Source organism: Macaca nemestrina, chromosome 13 (genome assembly GCF_043159975.1).
Source record: "Macaca nemestrina isolate mMacNem1 chromosome 13, mMacNem.hap1, whole genome shotgun sequence".
Lineage (NCBI taxonomy): Eukaryota > Metazoa > Chordata > Mammalia > Primates > Cercopithecidae > Macaca > Macaca nemestrina.
In genome coordinates, this window is record NC_092137.1 from 87775266 (window position 1) to 87793492 (window position 18227).

An 18227-nucleotide genomic window follows, 5' to 3' on the forward strand; every position below is an offset into this window, starting at 1 on the left:
CTTTCCCCTCCAGAAGCCTTTTGATGAGACAGTTCTTGTGGAATTTGCAAAGTGATATTTGGAAGCCGAAAGAGGGCTATTGTGAAAAAGGAAATAGCCTCAGATGAAATATTGAAAGAAGCTTTCTGAGAAACTGCTTAGTGTTCTGTTAATTCATCTCACAGAGTTACAGCTTTCCATTAAAGAGGCTGCTCGCTAAGCCTGTTCTTGTGGAATTCGCAAAGTGATATTTGGAAGCCCATAGAGGGCTATGGTGAATAAGAAAATATCCTCAGAGAAACACTGGAAAGAATCTTTTTGAGAAACTGCTTTGTGATATTTGACTTCCACTCAGAGAGTTACAGCTGTATTTCGTGGATCTCTTTGCTAGCCTTCTTTCTGTGGAATCTGAGAACAGATATTTCGGAACCCATGGAAGACTATAGGGCCAAAGGAAATATCCTCCGATAACAAAGAGAAAGAAGCTTTCTGAGAAACTTCTTGGTGTTCTGTGAAATCATCTCACAGAGTTACACCCTTCCCCTCAAGAAGCCTTTCGCTAAGACAGTTCTTGTGGAATTTGCAAAGTGATATTTGGAAGCCCATAGAGGGCTATGGTGAAAAAGGAAATATCCTCAGATGAAAAGTCGAAAGAAGCTTTCTGAGAAACTGCTTAGGGTTCTGTTAATTCACCTCACAGAGTTACAACTTCGCCTCAAGAAGCCGCTCACTAAGCCTGTTCTTCTGGAATTCGCAACGTGGTATTTGGAAGCCCGTAGAGTGCCATGGTGAAAAAGAAAATATCCTCAGAGAAAAACTGGAAAGAAGCTTTCTGAGAAACTTCTTTGTGATGTGTGACTTCCACTCACAGAGTTTCATCCGTATTTCGTGGATCTCTTTGCTAGCCTTCTTTCTGTGGAATCTGAGAACAGATATTTCGAATCCCTTGGAAGACTATAGGGCGAAAGGAAATATCCTCGGATAACAAAGAGAATGAAGCTCTCTGAGAAACTTCTCTCTGTTCTGTGAAATCATCTCACAGAGTTACAGCTTTCCCCTCAAGAAGCCTTTCGCTAAGACAGTTCTTGTGGAATTTGCAAAGTGATATTTGGAAGCCCATAGAGGGCTATGGTGAAAAAGGAAATATCCTCAGATGAAATCTGGAAAGAAGCTTTCTGAGAAACTGCTTAGTGTTCCGTTAATTCATCTCTCAGAGTTACAGCTTTCCCCTCAAGAAGCCGCTCGCTAAGCCTGCTCTTGTGGAATTCGCAAAGAGATATTTGGAAGCCCGTAGAGAGATATGGTGAAAAAGAAAATATCCTCAGAGAAAAACTGGAAAGAAGCTTTATGAGAAACTGCTTTGTGATATGTGACTTCCACTCACAGAGTTACATCTGTATTTTGTGGATCTCTTTGCTAGCCTTCTTTCTGTGGAATCTGAGAATAGATATTTCGGATCCCTTGTAAGACTATAGGGCCAAAGGAAATATCCTCTGATAACAAAGAGAAAGAAGCTTTCTGAGAAACTTCTTTGTGTTCTGTGAAATCATCTCACAGAGATACAGCTTTCCCCTCAAGAAGCCTTTCGCTATGACAGTTCTTGTGAAATTTGCAAAGTGATATTTGGAAGCCCGTAGAGGGCTATGGTGAAAAAGGAAATATCCTGAGATGTAATCTGAAAAGAAGCTTTCTGAGAAACTGCTTAGTGTTCTGTTAATTCATCTCACAGAATTACAGGTTTCCCCTCAAGAACCCTTTCGCTAAGACAGTTCTTGTGGAATTTGCAAAGTGGTATTTGGAAGCCCATAGAGGGCTATGGTGAAAAAGGAAATATCCTAAAATGAAATCTGGAAAGAAGCTTTCTGAGAAAGTGCTTAGTGTTCTGTTAATTCATCTCACAGAGTTACAGCTTTCCCCTCAAGAGGCTGCTCTCTAAGCCTGTTCTTGTGGAAATCACAAAGTGATATTTGGAAGCCCATAGAGGGCTATGGTGAAAAAGAAAATATCCTCAGAGAAAAACAGGAAAGAAGCTTTCTGAGAAACCTCTTTGTGATGTCTGACTTCCACTCACAGAGTTACATCTGCATTTCGTGGATCTCTTTGCTGGCCTTCTTTCTGTGGAATCTGAGTACAGATATTTTGGATCCCTTGGAAGACTATAGGGCCAAAGGAAATATCCTCCGATAACAAAGAGAAAGAAGCTTTCTGAGACACTTCTTTGTGTTCTGTGAAATCATCTCACAGAGTTACAACTTTCCCCTCCAGAAGCCTTTTGATGAGACAGTTCTTGTGGAATTTGCAAAGTGATATTTGGAAGCCGAAAGAGGGCTATTGTGAAAAAGGAAATAGCCTCAGATGAAATATGGAAAGAAGCTTTCTGAGAAACTGCTTAGTGTTCTGTTAATTCATCTCACAGAGTTACAGCTTTCCATTAAAGAGGCTGCTCTCTAAGCCTGTTCCTGTGTAATTCGCAAAGTGATATTTGCAAGCCCATAGAGGGCTATGGTGAAAAAGAAAATATCCTCAGAGAAACACTGGAAAGAAGCTTTCTGAGAAACTGCTTTGTGATGTGTGACTTCCACTCACAGAGTTACAGCTGTATTTCGTGGATCTCTTTGCTAGCCTTTTTTCTGTGGAATCTGAGAACAGATAATTCGGATCCCATGGAAGACTATAGGGCCAAAGGAAATATCCTCCGATAACTAAGAGAAAGAAGCTTTCTGAGAAACTTCTTTGAGTTCTGTGAAATCATCTCACGGAGATACAGCCTTCCCCTCAAGAAGCCTTTCCCTTAGACAGTTCTTGTGGAATTTGCAAAGTGATATTTGGAAGCCCATAGAGGGCTATGGTGAAAAAGGAATTATCCTCAGATGAAAACTCGAAAGAAGCTTTCTGAGAAACTGCTTAGTGTTCTTTTAATTCACCTCACAGAGTTACAGCTTTCCCCTCAAGAGGCTGCTCGCTAAGCCTGTTCTTGTGGAATTGGCAAAGTGATATTTCGAAGCCCATTGAGTGCTATGGTGAAAAAGAAAATATCCTCAGAGAAAAACTGGAAAGAAGCTTTCTGAGAAACTGCTTTGTGATGTGTGACTTCCACTCACAGAGTTACATCTCTATTACGTGTATCTCTTTGCTAGCCTTATTTCTGTGGAATCTGAGAACAGATATTTCGGATCCCTTGGAAGACTATAGGGAAAAGGAAATATCCTCCGAAAACAAAGAGAAAGATGCTTTCTGGGAAACTTCTTTGTGTTCTGTGAAATCATCTCACAGAGTTACAGCTTTCCCCTCAAGAAGCCTTCCGCTAAGACAGTTCTTGTGGAATTTGCAAAGTGATATTTGGAAACCTATGGAGTGCAATGGTGAAAAAGGAAATATCCTCACATGAAATCTGGAAAGAAGCTTTCTGAGATCCTGCTTAGTGTTCTGTTAATTCATCTCACTGAGTACCGCTTTTCCCTCAAGAAGCCGCTTGCTAAGCCTGTTCTTGTGGAAATCACTAGGTGATTTTTGGAAGCCCCTAGAGGGCTATGGTGAAAAAGAAAATATCCTCAGAGAAAAACAGGAAAGAAGCTTTCTGAGAAACCTCTTTGTGATGTCTGACTTCCATTCACAGAGTTACATCTGTATTTCGTGGATATCTTTGCTAGCCTTCTTTCTGTGGAATCTGAGTACAGATATTTTGGATCCCTTGGAAGACTATAGGGCCAAAGGAAATATCCTCCGATAACAAAGAGAAAGAAGCTTTCTGAGAAACTTCTTTGTGTTCTGTGAAATCATCTCACAGAGTTACAGCTTTCCCCTCAAGAAGCCTTTCGCTGAGACAGTTGTTGTGGAATTTGCAAAGTGATATTTGGAAGCCCATAGAGGGCTATGGTGAAAAAGGAATTATCCTCAGATGAAAACTCGAAAGAAGCTTTCTGAGAAACTGCTTAGTGTTCTTTTAATTCACCTCACAGAGTTACAGCTTTCCCCTCAAGAGGCTGCTCGCTAAGCCTGTTCTTGTGGAATTGGCAAAGTGATATTTCGAAGCCCATTGAGTGCTATGGTGAAAAAGAAAATATCCTCAGAGAAAAACTGGAAAGAAGCTTTCTGAGAAACTGCTTTGTGATGTGTGACTTCCACTCACAGAGTTACATCTCTATTACGTGTATCTCTTTGCTAGCCTTATTTCTGTGGAATCTGAGAACAGATATTTCGGATCCCTTGGAAGACTATAGGGAAAAGGAAATATCCTCCGAAAACAAAGAGAAAGATGCTTTCTGGGAAACTTCTTTGTGTTCTGTGAAATCATCTCACAGAGTTACAGCTTTCCCCTCAAGAAGCCTTCCGCTAAGACAGTTCTTGTGGAATTTGCAAAGTGATATTTGGAAACCTATGGAGTGCAATGGTGAAAAAGGAAATATCCTCACATGAAATCTGGAAAGAAGCTTTCTGAGATCCTGCTTAGTGTTCTGTTAATTCATCTCACTGAGTACCGCTTTTCCCTCAAGAAGCCGCTTGCTAAGCCTGTTCTTGTGGAAATCACTAGGTGATTTTTGGAAGCCCCTAGAGGGCTATGGTGAAAAAGAAAATATCCTCAGAGAAAAACAGGAAAGAAGCTTTCTGAGAAACCTCTTTGTGATGTCTGACTTCCATTCACAGAGTTACATCTGTGTTTCGTGGATATCTTTGCTAGCCTTCTTTCTGTGGAATCTGAGTACAGATATTTTGGATCCCTTGGAAGACTATAGGGCCAAAGGAAATATCCTCCGATAACAAAGAGAAAGAAGCTTTCTGAGAAACTTCTTTGTGTTCTGTGAAATCATCTCACAGAGTTACAGCTTTCCCCTCAAGAAGCCTTTCGCTGAGACAGTTGTTGTGGAATTTGCAAAGTGATATTTGGAAGCCGAAAGAGGGCTATGGTGAAAAAGGAAATAGCCTCAGATGAAATCTGGAAAGAAGCTTTCTGAGAAACTGCTTAGTGTTTTGTAAATTCATCTCACAGAGTTACAGCTTTCCATTCAAGAGGCTGCTCTCTAAGCCTGTTCTTGTGGAATTCTCAAAGTGATATTTGGAAGCCCATAGAGGTCTATGGTGAAAAAGAAAATATCCTCAGAGAAAAACTGGAAAGAAGCATTCAGAGAAACTGCTTTGTGATGTGTGACTTCCTCTCACAGAGTTACATCTGTATTTCGTGGATCTCTTTGCTAGCCTTCTTTCTGTGGAATCTGAGAACAGATATTTCGGATCCCACTGAAGACTATAGAGCCAAAGGAAATATCCTCCGATAACAAAGAGAAAGAAGGTTTCTGAGAAACTTCTTTATGTTCTGTGAAATCATCTCACAGAGTTACAGCTTTCCCCTCAGGAAGCCTCTCGCTAAGACAATTCTTGTGGAATTTGCAAAATGATATTTGGAAACCCTTAGAGGGCTAAGGTGAAAAAGGAAATATAGTCACATGAAATCTGTAAAGAAGCTTTCTGAGAATCTGCTTAGTGTTCTGTTAATTCATCTCACTGAGTTACCGCTTTCCCCTCAAGGGGCCGCTTGCTAAGCCTGTTCTTCTGGAATTCGCAACGTGATATTTGGAAGCCAATAGAGGCCTATGGTGAAAAAGAAAATATCCTCAGAGCAAAAGTGGAAAGAAGCTTTCTGAGAAACTACTTTGTGATGTGTGACTTCCACTCCCAGAGTTACATCTGTATTTCGTGGATCTCTTTGCTAGCCTTATTTCTGTGGAATCAGAGAACAGATATTTCGGATCCCTTGGAAGACTATAGGGCAAAAGGAAATATCCTCCGTTAAGAAAGAGAAAGAAGCTTCCAGAGAAACTTCTTCGTGTTCTGTGAAATCAGCTCACAGTGTTCCAGCTTTCCCGTCAAGAAGCCTTTCGCTAAGACAGTTCTTGTGGAATTTGCAAAGTGATATTTGGAAGCCCATAGAGGTCTATGGTGAAAAAGAAAATATCCTCAAATGAAAACTCGGAAGAAGCTTTCTGACAAACTGCTTAATGTTCTGTTAATTCATCCCCCAGAGTTACAGCTTTCCCCTCAATAGGCTGCTCTCTAAGCCTGTTCTTGTGGAAATCACAAAGTGATATTTGGAAGCCCATAGAGGGCTATGGTGAAAAAGAAAATATCCTCAGAGAAAAACAGGAAAGAAGCTTTCTGAGAAACCTCTTTGTGATGTCTGACTTCCACTCACAGAGTTACATCTGCATTTCGTGGATCTCTTTGCTGGCCTTCTTTCTGTGGAATCTGAGTACAGATATTTTGGATCCCTTGGAAGACTACAGGGCCAAAGGAAATATCCTCCGATAACAAAGAGAAAGAAGCTTTCTGAGAAACTTCTTTGTGTTCTGTGAAATCATCTCACAGAGTTACAACTTTCCCCTCCAGAAGCCTTTTGATGAGACAGTTCTTGTGGAATTTGCAAAGTGATATTTGGAAGCCGAAAGAGGGCTATTGTGAAAAAGGAAATAGCCTCAGATGAAATATTGAAAGAAGCTTTCTGAGAAACTGCTTAGTGTTCTGTTAATTCATCTCACAGAGTTACAGCTTTCCATTAAAGAGGCTGCTCGCTAAGCCTGTTCTTGTGGAATTCGCAAAGTGATATTTGGAAGCCCATAGAGGGCTATGGTGAATAAGAAAATATCCTCAGAGAAACACTGGAAAGAATCTTTTTGAGAAACTGCTTTGTGATATTTGACTTCCACTCAGAGAGTTACAGCTGTATTTCGTGGATCTCTTTGCTAGCCTTCTTTCTGTGGAATCTGAGAACAGATATTTCGGAACCCATGGAAGACTATAGGGCCAAAGGAAATATCCTCCGATAACAAAGAGAAAGAAGCTTTCTGAGAAACTTCTTGGTGTTCTGTGAAATCATCTCACAGAGTTACACCCTTCCCCTCAAGAAGCCTTTCGCTAAGACAGTTCTTGTGGAATTTGCAAAGTGATATTTGGAAGCCCATAGAGGGCTATGGTGAAAAAGGAAATATCCTCAGATGAAAAGTCGAAAGAAGCTTTCTGAGAAACTGCTTAGGGTTCTGTTAATTCACCTCACAGAGTTACACCTTTCGCCTCAAGAAGCCGCTCACTAAGCCTGTTCTTCTGGAATTCGCAACGTGGTATTTGGAAGCCCGTAGAGTGCCATGGTGAAAAAGAAAATATCCTCAGAGAAAAACTGGAAAGAAGCTTTCTGAGAAACTTCTTTGTGATGTGTGACTTCCACTCACAGAGTTTCATCCGTATTTCGTGGATCTCTTTGCTAGCCTTCTTTCTGTGGAATCTGAGAACAGATATTTCGAATCCCTTGGAAGACTATAGGGCGAAAGGAAATATCCTCGGATAACAAAGAGAATGAAGCTCTCTGAGAAACTTCTCTCTGTTCTGTGAAATCATCTCACAGAGTTACAGCTTTCCCCTCAAGAAGCCTTTCGCTAAGACAGTTCTTGTGGAATTTGCAAAGTGATATTTGGAAGCCCATAGAGGGCTATGGTGAAAAAGGAAATATCCTCAGATGAAATCTGGAAAGAAGCTTTCTGAGAAACTGCTTAGTGTTCCGTTAATTCATCTCTCAGAGTTACAGCTTTCCCCTCAAGAAGCCGCTCGCTAAGCCTGCTCTTGTGGAATTCGCAAAGAGATATTTGGAAGCCCGTAGAGAGATATGGTGAAAAAGAAAATATCCTCAGAGAAAAACTGGAAAGAAGCTTTATGAGAAACTGCTTTGTGATATGTGACTTCCACTCACAGAGTTACATCTGTATTTTGTGGATCTCTTTGCTAGCCTTCTTTCTGTGGAATCTGAGAATAGATATTTCGGATCCCTTGTAAGACTATAGGGCCAAAGGAAATATCCTCTGATAACAAAGAGAAAGAAGCTTTCTGAGAAACTTCTTTGTGTTCTGTGAAATCATCTCACAGAGATACAGCTTTCCCCTCAAGAAGCCTTTCGCTATGACAGTTCTTGTGAAATTTGCAAAGTGATATTTGGAAGCCCGTAGAGGGCTATGGTGAAAAAGGAAATATCCTGAGATGTAATCTGAAAAGAAGCTTTCTGAGAAACTGCTTAGTGTTCTGTTAATTCATCTCACAGAATTACAGGTTTCCCCTCAAGAACCCTTTCGCTAAGACAGTTCTTGTGGAATTTGCAAAGTGGTATTTGGAAGCCCATAGAGGGCTATGGTGAAAAAGGAAATATCCTAAAATGAAATCTGGAAAGAAGCTTTCTGAGAAAGTGCTTAGTGTTCTGTTAATTCATCTCACAGAGTTACAGCTTTCCCCTCAAGAGGCTGCTCTCTAAGCCTGTTCTTGTGGAAATCACAAAGTGATATTTGGAAGCCCATAGAGGGCTATGGTGAAAAAGAAAATATCCTCAGAGAAAAACAGGAAAGAAGCTTTCTGAGAAACCTCTTTGTGATGTCTGACTTCCACTCACAGAGTTACATCTGCATTTCGTGGATCTCTTTGCTGGCCTTCTTTCTCTGGAATCTGAGTACAGATATTTTGGATCCCTTGGAAGACTATAGGGCCAAAGGAAATATCCTCCGATAACAAAGAGAAAGAAGCTTTCTGAGACACTTCTTTGTGTTCTGTGAAATCATCTCACAGAGTTACAACTTTCCCCTCCAGAAGCCTTTTGATGAGACAGTTCTTGTGGAATTTGCAAAGTGATATTTGGAAGCCGAAAGAGGGCTATTGTGAAAAAGGAAATAGCCTCAGATGAAATATGGAAAGAAGCTTTCTGAGAAACTGCTTAGTGTTCTGTTAATTCATCTCACAGAGTTACAGCTTTCCATTAAAGAGGCTGCTCTCTAAGCCTGTTCCTGTGTAATTCGCAAAGTGATATTTGGAAGCCCATAGAGGGCTATGGTGAAAAAGAAAATATCCTCAGAGAAACACTGGAAAGAAGCTTTCTGAGAAACTGCTTTGTGATGTGTGACTTCCACTCACAGAGTTACAGCTGTATTTCGTGGATCTCTTTGCTAGCCTTTTTTCTGTGGAATCTGAGAACAGATAATTCGGATCCCATGGAAGACTATAGGGCCAAAGGAAATATCCTCCGATAACTAAGAGAAAGAAGCTTTCTGAGAAACTTCTTTGAGTTCTGTGAAATCATCTCACGGAGATACAGCCTTCCCCTCAAGAAGCCTTTCCCTTAGACAGTTCTTGTGGAATTTGCAAAGTGATATTTGGAAGCCCATAGAGGGCTATGGTGAAAAAGGAATTATCCTCAGATGAAAACTCGAAAGAAGCTTTCTGAGAAACTGCTTAGTGTTCTTTTAATTCACCTCACAGAGTTACAGCTTTCCCCTCAAGAGGCTGCTCGCTAAGCCTGTTCTTGTGGAATTGGCAAAGTGATATTTCGAAGCCCATTGAGTGCTATGGTGAAAAAGAAAATATCCTCAGAGAAAAACTGGAAAGAAGCTTTCTGAGAAACTGCTTTGTGATGTGTGACTTCCACTCACAGAGTTACATCTCTATTACGTGTATCTCTTTGCTAGCCTTATTTCTGTGGAATCTGAGAACAGATATTTCGGATCCCTTGGAAGACTATAGGGAAAAGGAAATATCCTCCGAAAACAAAGAGAAAGATGCTTTCTGGGAAACTTCTTTGTGTTCTGTGAAATCATCTCACAGAGTTACAGCTTTCCCCTCAAGAAGCCTTCCGCTAAGACAGTTCTTGTGGAATTTGCAAAGTGATATTTGGAAACCTATGGAGTGCAATGGTGAAAAAGGAAATATCCTCACATGAAATCTGGAAAGAAGCTTTCTGAGATCCTGCTTAGTGTTCTGTTAATTCATCTCACTGAGTACCGCTTTTCCCTCAAGAAGCCGCTTGCTAAGCCTGTTCTTGTGGAAATCACTAGGTGATTTTTGGAAGCCCCTAGAGGGCTATGGTGAAAAAGAAAATATCCTCAGAGAAAAACAGGAAAGAAGCTTTCTGAGAAACCTCTTTGTGATGTCTGACTTCCATTCACAGAGTTACATCTGTATTTCGTGGATATCTTTGCTAGCCTTCTTTCTGTGGAATCTGAGTACAGATATTTTGGATCCCTTGGAAGACTATAGGGCCAAAGGAAATATCCTCCGATAACAAAGAGAAAGAAGCTTTCTGAGAAACTTCTTTGTGTTCTGTGAAATCATCTCACAGAGTTACAGCTTTCCCCTCAAGAAGCCTTTCGCTGAGACAGTTGTTGTGGAATTTGCAAAGTGATATTTGGAAGCCGAAAGAGGGCTATGGTGAAAAAGGAAATAGCCTCAGATGAAATCTGGAAAGAAGCTTTCTGAGAAACTGCTTAGTGTTTTGTAAATTCATCTCACAGAGTTACAGCTTTCCATTCAAGAGGCTGCTCTCTAAGCCTGTTCTTGTGGAATTCTCAAAGTGATATTTGGAAGCCCATAGAGGTCTATGGTGAAAAAGAAAATATCCTCAGAGAAAAACTGGAAAGAAGCATTCAGAGAAACTGCTTTGTGATGTGTGACTTCCTCTCACAGAGTTACATCTGTATTTCGTGGATCTCTTTGCTAGCCTTCTTTCTGTGGAATCTGAGAACAGATATTTCGGATCCCACTGAAGACTATAGAGCCAAAGGAAATATCCTCCGATAACAAAGAGAAAGAAGGTTTCTGAGAAACTTCTTTATGTTCTGTGAAATCATCTCACAGAGTTACAGCTTTCCCCTCAGGAAGCCTCTCGCTAAGACAATTCTTGTGGAATTTGCAAAATGATATTTGGAAACCCTTAGAGGGCAAAGGTGAAAAAGGAAATATAGTCACATGAAATCTGTAAAGAAGCTTTCTGAGAATCTGCTTAGTGTTCTGTTAATTCATCTCACTGAGTTACCGCTTTCCCCTCAAGGGGCCGCTTGCTAAGCCTGTTCTTCTGGAATTCGCAACGTGATATTTGGAAGCCAATAGAGGCCTATGGTGAAAAAGAAAATATCCTCAGAGCAAAAGTGGAAAGAAGCTTTCTGAGAAACTACTTTGTGATGTGTGACTTCCACTCCCAGAGTTACATCTGTATTTCGTGGATCTCTTTGCTAGCCTTATTTCTGTGGAATCAGAGAACAGATATTTCGGATCCCTTGGAAGACTATAGGGCAAAAGGAAATATCCTCCGTTAAGAAAGAGAAAGAAGCTTCCAGAGAAACTTCTTCGTGTTCTGTGAAATCAGCTCACAGTGTTCCAGCTTTCCCGTCAAGAAGCCTTTCGCTAAGACAGTTCTTGTGGAATTTGCAAAGTGATATTTGGAAGCCCATAGAGGTCTATGGTGAAAAAGAAAATATCCTCAAATGAAAACTCGGAAGAAGCTTTCTGACAAACTGCTTAATGTTCTGTTAATTCATCCCCCAGAGTTACAGCTTTCCCCTCAATAGGCTGCTCTCTAAGCCTGTTCTTGTGGAAATCACAAAGTGATATTTGGAAGCCCATAGAGGGCTATGGTGAAAAAGAAAATATCCTCAGAGAAAAACAGGAAAGAAGCTTTCTGAGAAACCTCTTTGTGATGTCTGACTTCCACTCACAGAGTTACATCTGCATTTCGTGGATCTCTTTGCTGGCCTTCTTTCTGTGGAATCTGAGTACAGATATTTTGGATCCCTTGGAAGACTACAGGGCCAAAGGAAATATCCTCCGATAACAAAGAGAAAGAAGCTTTCTGAGAAACTTCTTTGTGTTCTGTGAAATCATCTCACAGAGTTACAACTTTCCCCTCCAGAAGCCTTTTGATGAGACAGTTCTTGTGGAATTTGCAAAGTGATATTTGGAAGCCGAAAGAGGGCTATTGTGAAAAAGGAAATAGCCTCAGATGAAATATTGAAAGAAGCTTTCTGAGAAACTGCTTAGTGTTCTGTTAATTCATCTCACAGAGTTACAGCTTTCCATTAAAGAGGCTGCTCGCTAAGCCTGTTCTTGTGGAATTCGCAAAGTGATATTTGGAAGCCCATAGAGGGCTATGGTGAATAAGAAAATATCCTCAGAGAAACACTGGAAAGAATCTTTTTGAGAAACTGCTTTGTGATATTTGACTTCCACTCAGAGAGTTACAGCTGTATTTCGTGGATCTCTTTGCTAGCCTTCTTTCTGTGGAATCTGAGAACAGATATTTCGGAACCCATGGAAGACTATAGGGCCAAAGGAAATATCCTCCGATAACAAAGAGAAAGAAGCTTTCTGAGAAACTTCTTGGTGTTCTGTGAAATCATCTCACAGAGTTACACCCTTCCCCTCAAGAAGCCTTTCGCTAAGACAGTTCTTGTGGAATTTGCAAAGTGATATTTGGAAGCCCATAGAGGGCTATGGTGAAAAAGGAAATATCCTCAGATGAAAAGTCGAAAGAAGCTTTCTGAGAAACTGCTTAGGGTTCTGTTAATTCACCTCACAGAGTTACACCTTTCGCCTCAAGAAGCCGCTCACTAAGCCTGTTCTTCTGGAATTCGCAACGTGGTATTTGGAAGCCCGTAGAGTGCCATGGTGAAAAAGAAAATATCCTCAGAGAAAAACTGGAAAGAAGCTTTCTGAGAAACTTCTTTGTGATGTGTGACTTCCACTCACAGAGTTTCATCCGTATTTCGTGGATCTCTTTGCTAGCCTTCTTTCTGTGGAATCTGAGAACAGATATTTCGAATCCCTTGGAAGACTATAGGGCGAAAGGAAATATCCTCGGATAACAAAGAGAATGAAGCTCTCTGAGAAACTTCTCTCTGTTCTGTGAAATCATCTCACAGAGTTACAGCTTTCCCCTCAAGAAGCCTTTCGCTAAGACAGTTCTTGTGGAATTTGCAAAGTGATATTTGGAAGCCCATAGAGGGCTATGGTGAAAAAGGAAATATCCTCAGATGAAATCTGGAAAGAAGCTTTCTGAGAAACTGCTTAGTGTTCCGTTAATTCATCTCTCAGAGTTACAGCTTTCCCCTCAAGAAGCCGCTCGCTAAGCCTGCTCTTTTGGAATTCGCAAAGAGATATTTGGAAGCCCGTAGAGAGATATGGTGAAAAAGAAAATATCCTCAGAGAAAAACTGGAAAGAAGCTTTATGAGAAACTGCTTTGTGATATGTGACTTCCACTCACAGAGTTACATCTGTATTTTGTGGATCTCTTTGCTAGCCTTCTTTCTGTGGAATCTGAGAATAGATATTTCGGATCCCTTGTAAGACTATAGGGCCAAAGGAAATATCCTCTGATAACAAAGAGAAAGAAGCTTTCTGAGAAACTTCTTTGTGTTCTGTGAAATCATCTCACAGAGATACAGCTTTCCCCTCAAGAAGCCTTTCGCTATGACAGTTCTTGTGAAATTTGCAAAGTGATATTTGGAAGCCCGTAGAGGGCTATGGTGAAAAAGGAAATATCCTGAGATGTAATCTGAAAAGAAGCTTTCTGAGAAACTGCTTAGTGTTCTGTTAATTCATCTCACAGAATTACAGGTTTCCCCTCAAGAACCCTTTCGCTAAGACAGTTCTTGTGGAATTTGCAAAGTGGTATTTGGAAGCCCATAGAGGGCTATGGTGAAAAAGGAAATATCCTAAAATGAAATCTGGAAAGAAGCTTTCTGAGAAAGTGCTTAGTGTTCTGTTAATTCATCTCACAGAGTTACAGCTTTCCCCTCAAGAGGCTGCTCTCTAAGCCTGTTCTTGTGGAAATCACAAAGTGATATTTGGAAGCCCATAGAGGGCTATGGTGAAAAAGAAAATATCCTCAGAGAAAAACAGGAAAGAAGCTTTCTGAGAAACCTCTTTGTGATGTCTGACTTCCACTCACAGAGTTACATCTGCATTTCGTGGATCTCTTTGCTAGCCTTTTTTCTGTGGAATCTGAGAACAGATAATTCGGATCCCATGGAAGACTATAGGGCCAAAGGAAATATCCTCCGATAACTAAGAGAAAGAAGCTTTCTGAGAAACTTCTTTGAGTTCTGTGAAATCATCTCACGGAGATACAGCCTTCCCCTCAAGAAGCCTTTCCCTTAGACAGTTCTTGTGGAATTTGCAAAGTGATATTTGGAAGCCCATAGAGGGCTATGGTGAAAAAGGAATTATCCTCAGATGAAAACTCGAAAGAAGCTTTCTGAGAAACTGCTTAGTGTTCTTTTAATTCACCTCACAGAGTTACAGCTTTCCCCTCAAGAGGCTGCTCGCTAAGCCTGTTCTTGTGGAATTGGCAAAGTGATATTTCGAAGCCCATTGAGTGCTATGGTGAAAAAGAAAATATCCTCAGAGAAAAACTGGAAAGAAGCTTTCTGAGAAACTGCTTTGTGATGTGTGACTTCCACTCACAGAGTTACATCTCTATTACGTGTATCTCTTTGCTAGCCTTATTTCTGTGGAATCTGAGAACAGATATTTCGGATCCCTTGGAAGACTATAGGGAAAAGGAAATATCCTCCGAAAACAAAGAGAAAGATGCTTTCTGGGAAACTTCTTTGTGTTCTGTGAAATCATCTCACAGAGTTACAGCTTTCCCCTCAAGAAGCCTTCCGCTAAGACAGTTCTTGTGGAATTTGCAAAGTGATATTTGGAAACCTATGGAGTGCAATGGTGAAAAAGGAAATATCCTCACATGAAATCTGGAAAGAAGCTTTCTGAGATCCTGCTTAGTGTTCTGTTAATTCATCTCACTGAGTACCGCTTTTCCCTCAAGAAGCCGCTTGCTAAGCCTGTTCTTGTGGAAATCACTAGGTGATTTTTGGAAGCCCCTAGAGGGCTATGGTGAAAAAGAAAATATCCTCAGAGAAAAACAGGAAAGAAGCTTTCTGAGAAACCTCTTTGTGATGTCTGACTTCCATTCACAGAGTTACATCTGTATTTCGTGGATATCTTTGCTAGCCTTCTTTCTGTGGAATCTGAGTACAGATATTTTGGATCCCTTGGAAGACTATAGGGCCAAAGGAAATATCCTCCGATAACAAAGAGAAAGAAGCTTTCTGAGAAACTTCTTTGTGTTCTGTGAAATCATCTCACAGAGTTACAGCTTTCCCCTCAAGAAGCCTTTCGCTGAGACAGTTGTTGTGGAATTTGCAAAGTGATATTTGGAAGCCGAAAGAGGGCTATGGTGAAAAAGGAAATAGCCTCAGATGAAATCTGGAAAGAAGCTTTCTGAGAAACTGCTTAGTGTTTTGTAAATTCATCTCACAGAGTTACAGCTTTCCATTCAAGAGGCTGCTCTCTAAGCCTGTTCTTGTGGAATTCTCAAAGTGATATTTGGAAGCCCATAGAGGTCTATGGTGAAAAAGAAAATATCCTCAGAGAAAAACTGGAAAGAAGCATTCAGAGAAACTGCTTTGTGATGTGTGACTTCCTCTCACAGAGTTACATCTGTATTTCGTGGATCTCTTTGCTAGCCTTCTTTCTGTGGAATCTGAGAACAGATATTTCGGATCCCACTGAAGACTATAGAGCCAAAGGAAATATCCTCCGATAACAAAGAGAAAGAAGGTTTCTGAGAAACTTCTTTATGTTCTGTGAAATCATCTCACAGAGTTACAGCTTTCCCCTCAGGAAGCCTCTCGCTAAGACAATTCTTGTGGAATTTGCAAAATGATATTTGGAAACCCTTAGAGGGCAAAGGTGAAAAAGGAAATATAGTCACATGAAATCTGTAAAGAAGCTTTCTGAGAATCTGCTTAGTGTTCTGTTAATTCATCTCACTGAGTTACCGCTTTCCCCTCAAGGGGCCGCTTGCTAAGCCTGTTCTTCTGGAATTCGCAACGTGATATTTGGAAGCCAATAGAGGCCTATGGTGAAAAAGAAAATATCCTCAGAGCAAAAGTGGAAAGAAGCTTTCTGAGAAACTACTTTGTGATGTGTGACTTCCACTCCCAGAGTTACATCTGTATTTCGTGGATCTCTTTGCTAGCCTTATTTCTGTGGAATCAGAGAACAGATATTTCGGATCCCTTGGAAGACTATAGGGCAAAAGGAAATATCCTCCGTTAAGAAAGAGAAAGAAGCTTCCAGAGAAACTTCTTCGTGTTCTGTGAAATCAGCTCACAGTGTTCCAGCTTTCCCGTCAAGAAGCCTTTCGCTAAGACAGTTCTTGTGGAATTTGCAAAGTGATATTTGGAAGCCCATAGAGGTCTATGGTGAAAAAGAAAATATCCTCAAATGAAAACTCGGAAGAAGCTTTCTGACAAACTGCTTAATGTTCTGTTAATTCATCCCCCAGAGTTACAGCTTTCCCCTCAATAGGCTGCTCTCTAAGCCTGTTCTTGTGGAAATCACAAAGTGATATTTGGAAGCCCATAGAGGGCTATGGTGAAAAAGAAAATATCCTCAGAGAAAAACAGGAAAGAAGCTTTCTGAGAAACCTCTTTGTGATGTCTGACTTCCACTCACAGAGTTACATCTGCATTTCGTGGATCTCTTTGCTGGCCTTCTTTCTGTGGAATCTGAGTACAGATATTTTGGATCCCTTGGAAGACTACAGGGCCAAAGGAAATATCCTCCGATAACAAAGAGAAAGAAGCTTTCTGAGAAACTTCTTTGTGTTCTGTGAAATCATCTCACAGAGTTACAACTTTCCCCTCCAGAAGCCTTTTGATGAGACAGTTCTTGTGGAATTTGCAAAGTGATATTTGGAAGCCGAAAGAGGGCTATTGTGAAAAAGGAAATAGCCTCAGATGAAATATTGAAAGAAGCTTTCTGAGAAACTGCTTAGTGTTCTGTTAATTCATCTCACAGAGTTACAGCTTTCCATTAAAGAGGCTGCTCGCTAAGCCTGTTCTTGTGGAATTCGCAAAGTGATATTTGGAAGCCCATAGAGGGCTATGGTGAATAAGAAAATATCCTCAGAGAAACACTGGAAAGAATCTTTTTGAGAAACTGCTTTGTGATATTTGACTTCCACTCAGAGAGTTACAGCTGTATTTCGTGGATCTCTTTGCTAGCCTTCTTTCTGTGGAATCTGAGAACAGATATTTCGGAACCCATGGAAGACTATAGGGCCAAAGGAAATATCCTCCGATAACAAAGAGAAAGAAGCTTTCTGAGAAACTTCTTGGTGTTCTGTGAAATCATCTCACAGAGTTACACCCTTCCCCTCAAGAAGCCTTTCGCTAAGACAGTTCTTGTGGAATTTGCAAAGTGATATTTGGAAGCCCATAGAGGGCTATGGTGAAAAAGGAAATATCCTCAGATGAAAAGTCGAAAGAAGCTTTCTGAGAAACTGCTTAGGGTTCTGTTAATTCACCTCACAGAGTTACACCTTTCGCCTCAAGAAGCCGCTCACTAAGCCTGTTCTTCTGGAATTCGCAACGTGGTATTTGGAAGCCCGTAGAGTGCCATGGTGAAAAAGAAAATATCCTCAGAGAAAAACTGGAAAGAAGCTTTCTGAGAAACTTCTTTGTGATGTGTGACTTCCACTCACAGAGTTTCATCCGTATTTCGTGGATCTCTTTGCTAGCCTTCTTTCTGTGGAATCTGAGAACAGATATTTCGAATCCCTTGGAAGACTATAGGGCGAAAGGAAATATCCTCGGATAACAAAGAGAATGAAGCTCTCTGAGAAACTTCTCTCTGTTCTGTGAAATCATCTCACAGAGTTACAGCTTTCCCCTCAAGAAGCCTTTCGCTAAGACAGTTCTTGTGGAATTTGCAAAGTGATATTTGGAAGCCCATAGAGGGCTATGGTGAAAAAGGAAATATCCTCAGATGAAATCTGGAAAGAAGCTTTCTGAGAAACTGCTTAGTGTTCCGTTAATTCATCTCTCAGAGTTACAGCTTTCCCCTCAAGAAGCCGCTCGCTAAGCCTGCTCTTGTGGAATTCGCAAAGAGATATTTGGAAGCCCGTAGAGAGATATGGTGAAAAAGAAAATATCCTCAGAGAAAAACTGGAAAGAAGCTTTATGAGAAACTGCTTTGTGATATGTGACTTCCACTCACAGAGTTACATCTGTATTTTGTGGATCTCTTTGCTAGCCTTCTTTCTGTGGAATCTGAGAATAGATATTTCGGATCCCTTGTAAGACTATAGGGCCAAAGGAAATATCCTCTGATAACAAAGAGAAAGAAGCTTTCTGAGAAACTTCTTTGTGTTCTGTGAAATCATCTCACAGAGATACAGCTTTCCCCTCAAGAAGCCTTTCGCTATGACAGTTCTTGTGAAATTTGCAAAGTGATATTTGGAAGCCCGTAGAGGGCTATGGTGAAAAAGGAAATATCCTGAGATGTAATCTGAAAAGAAGCTTTCTGAGAAACTGCTTAGTGTTCTGTTAATTCATCTCACAGAATTACAGGTTTCCCCTCAAGAACCCTTTCGCTAAGACAGTTCTTG